Here is a 4,154-nt window from a genome sequence, read left to right on the forward strand (position 1 = left end):
GGAGGAGAAAGGAAGAGGAAACGGAGAGATTGCTCCTGGCATAGGTCTACAGACAGGATCCCAGCTTCCTTGAATGGTGCACAGAGACTGCTAGCTATCTGTGCCAGAAGTGGAGAAGGGGTGACATTCAACTCCAGGAGGAGACTCAACTCCAAGAACCTACAGAGGCAGCCAAGTGTGCTGATGTTCAGGAACCAATACTTAGAGGGGTTGTACCCCACAGGTCTGTGAAAGAGCCCTTGGAGACCGCAAGAAAAAAAGGTTTCCACAAGTATAATCACAGATTAGATGGTTGGCGAGATTAGAGGAAGGATAACTCTATGACCTGATAATTACTGAAATACATGAGACAATTCCTGCACATCAGACTGTGTCAAGAAAGACTGAAACTCAATTAGTTTGATACAATGGGAAATTACACACGCCAAGAATTAGCTGTTAACGCTACTACATTTGTGTCCAAGGCAAGATAAGATACAAAACTGAAATCTTCACATGTTCAACTAGGGTAAGACACATGTAACTGGAAAATATAAGGAAGAGTTCTAAAAAGGGTTTAATCACCCTGGACTATTTTTATCCGCCATATTTACTATTCTTGGACAACTCCATTGTAGCTTAAGGGTAAGAGAACTCAATTTAGCCCAATTCAAAAGCTGAACAGATTTCCTGTGTTTGATCCTTTGCAGTTAAAACTATGGGTCCAGCACAAATCAAAGTGGACGTCAAGGCTCTCTTTCCTTTGGGAATTTTCACTTGCTTTGCTACTGTGTCTGACACAGATATGCCTACCTCATTGGGACTACAGGCCAGCCAACTGGCAAAGGGGACGCCAGGAATCAAATTCCCCTTTTGATCACTCAACAGGAGGTCCACAGGCACCAGGTCTCATTCTATTAACTATCTCTGCTTCTCCAACTGCAGTCAGTGATACACAGGGCCTGCTTGATGCTTGCAAGGGTCTCTCACCAAACACAGGCATTTTAACCGTTGGCTTCCTTGAGATGTCCCTGGGCTAGGTAAACGCACTCTGAGACAGTGTTTCTTCTACCTTGGCTCTATGCCTGGAGTGAATGTATGCCTCTTCCTCAGCTGGGACAAGAAGCCACAGCTCTTCACTGATTAAATCCCGTGTCTGGTCCAAACTCACATCATAGCTTCTCCATCAACTTCTCCACTGCACGCTTTCAGAGCCAGGTTATCTTCGATCAGCCCAAGAGGCACTTCAGAGAGTGACATTCAAATCTGGCTATATAGCTGATACTGAGAACTTCAAGGCATGAAAACAGTTGAAAATTACGTTGCTAAAACACTCTACAGATTATATGTATACTAGAGCTTTCGAACTTACAAGTAACATCAGCTACCGAAATAGGTTCTTACTTTTCCTTTCTCCACTTCTCTCATTCTCTCTCTCTCACACACGCGTGCACACATTCTTTTTACATGTTAAGACAATTATATGAAAAACAGATAATAGATTTTTAAATAACATCTCAATACGCAGATCAAACGACATTGTACTTCCTGTATTTAAAACAAAATCACATAAATTACCCATCGGTTTCCCTATATTTGATATTATTGAATAATGCTATAATTTGATCTTTTTGGTTTTAATGGGGTTTTTAACTTTGACTGAAATACTTGCTTCAGACTTACTGAAAGCAGAATTAACTTTTTTCTTCTTTTTTTGACCTCCTACTTTTAGATTTGGGGGGTGATGATTCAAAATCAGATGTGTTCACAGTAATGGATGCTACTTCCACCAATCCTGGTTGAAGGGGTTCCAGTGATACCTGAATAACAATTTTTGTTTCAGGAGACAATCCTTCTAGCTGCTTAGGCTTCTTAAACATTTGATGACACTGGGTCTTGTGCTCCCTTTCCTCTTTGGAAGTTAAAAACTGTAGCCGACATTTGGAACACTGGCGAAAACTCTTTTCCCAGTGCCCTCTATGATGATGTCCGTAGGCTGTTGCAGTTTTAAAAATTTTGAGACAAAACAGGCAAAGTAAATTCTTAGTGTCACCATGGTATGCTCTGAAATGTGCATCCACATCTGCAAAAAATGATGATCTGTAACTGCAAACCTGGCATACATAGGGCATTTCACCAGGCTTATGATTGTCTTTCATGTGCTCTAAGAGAACCTGATCTGTCTCAAAGGACAACTCACAGATGCGACAGACTGCGGAGGGCTCCTGGGGAGTGTGGACACTTTCAATGTGACACTGCATCTGGAAGGGAGTAGGAAACTGGCGGAGGCAGTGCCGGCAGGTGGTGTGGGTTTTCCAGCTGTCACCTCTCTGCCTCTCAAGTTCCAAATGGTGCTTCATGTGATTCATAAACTTGACATTTTTTAGAACTTTCAAGCAGCTGAGGCATTTAAACGCTGTGTGGGTCTTCGGTTCTGGCTGCCCAACTCCTATATGCTCTCCATAGTAGAAGTCACCAAGTAACACAGTCAGCTTTCCTTCTGTGGGATCACCAATTTTGTCTGGACTTGATAAACTTGGAAAATCAGTTTTTGTCAGTCCATTTTCCCCTAAAGGTCTTACAGGCTTGCAATGAACACTGTCCTTTGGAAAAGGTGTTGGACAAGGTTCTCCATTCTGAACATGGCTTAGTGAGGTATGGACACGGTCCGGTGTGCTTTGCTGAGTGGTCACTGTATGAAAAATACCTGAAGGGGAAAAACCTAAAGAATGTTCCCCTATAATGCCATCACTGAGCTTAGGCCTTTTGGGATTTCTGCTATTTGTTTCACAAGTGGAAAGTACCTTTGAGACATGAGGACTTTTATTCATATCTCCTGCAGAAACCGCTCTTTCTGCTGGATGCTGCAATGAACTTGTGAAGGTAATCAAAGAAGAACATGACTCCTTTGAAAAGCACTTCGGCACTCTTTGTGGTGAAATATTTTTACAATCAGCTTGAGACGGAGGTTCAATAATAATAGGACTATCTGTTGATCTTGATTCAGAGTCAGAAACTGGCAAGACAGCCTTTGCTTCTGATGTAGGAGTCACATGACTAGCTGGCTGTAATTTGTCAGCGTTACCTTTCCTGAAGTGACCATACCTTTTTCTCCTTGAACAAGAACCTGGGGTATCTCTGCTCAGTACGTTTGAAACGACTGGTTTTGAAGCTGAGCTCATCCCAACAAAGATCACGTCAGCATCTTCATTTACATGTTCCACTCCGACCAAGATCACTTCATCATCATCATCATCATCTGCTTGTTTGGTTTCTCCCTCCCTTTTCCGTACTTCTGGCTCTTGTTCTTCTTCACGTAACATACATGGTAGTTCCATATTTTGAGTACTTTTTTATTCTTAGAGGGTGCGGCCACAAGTCCCAGGGCTTCCTTTATACAAACTGCCACCTAAGTATAAACATACTACATATTAGTTAAGTACAGAAAAATGGGCTATTTGATTATCTCCAAAACTCTAGAGTAGTTTTAAACATCCTTATCTTACAGACAAAGACACCGAGTGTCAACGAGACTCAGTGACAGCTGAAAAACCTATGACTACAAGTCTACATGTCTCTAGAATCATAAGCTTTGTCCCATGTTCACTTTAACCTCTTCTATTTAAAAAAATAAAGAAAAAAAAAAAAAACCCAAAAACCCACCACGACTGATCATTAGGTGAAATCACATGTAAAGGACGAGTATTTTTACAAAAGCACTGTTGTACAGCATTCAGAAACATGGACTTTGGAGTCAAAGAAGATTAAGTTGGAATTCTAAGTTAACCACACACCAGTTGCATCTTCTTGGGCAAATTTATAACTTTTAAAGGTGTTTCTGTCTCTTAAAGACAAACATGCTTATTTCTTAGACTTAAGGTTACCAGCTCTTTTTAAAAGGCATCGGCTATTCAAGGGCATCTTGTTTTGTAGTAAAATTTGAAGAAAATGTATCTTAAATGCACATTACACCTGATTCACAAATTCTAATTTCATAAATGTTTACAAAGAAAATAGGTAGCAAATTCAAAGTATAATCTATCTATACCTAGTTAACAAACAGCATAATTCAATGTCAAGCACTTAACACAGGCCTAGGAAATTGAGAATGAGCTCTCTTTGATAATCTCACCCCAATTCCACACCGATATATCCTAAATTTCTCCCTCTAATCC

At 40.7% G+C, this 4,154-nt stretch overlaps 1 pseudogene; it reads right to left on the reverse strand.

Moving 5' to 3' along the window:
- Positions 1–2,028: 2,028 nt before the first annotated feature.
- Positions 2,029–3,317, reverse strand: LOC128071063 (zinc finger protein 280B-like; annotated as a pseudogene).
- Positions 3,318–4,154: the final 837 nt, after the last annotated feature.

The sequence above is a fragment of the Budorcas taxicolor genome, chromosome Y, assembly GCF_023091745.1.
Source record: "Budorcas taxicolor isolate Tak-1 chromosome Y, Takin1.1, whole genome shotgun sequence".
In the NCBI taxonomy this organism is placed as follows: Eukaryota; Metazoa; Chordata; class Mammalia; order Artiodactyla; family Bovidae; genus Budorcas; species Budorcas taxicolor.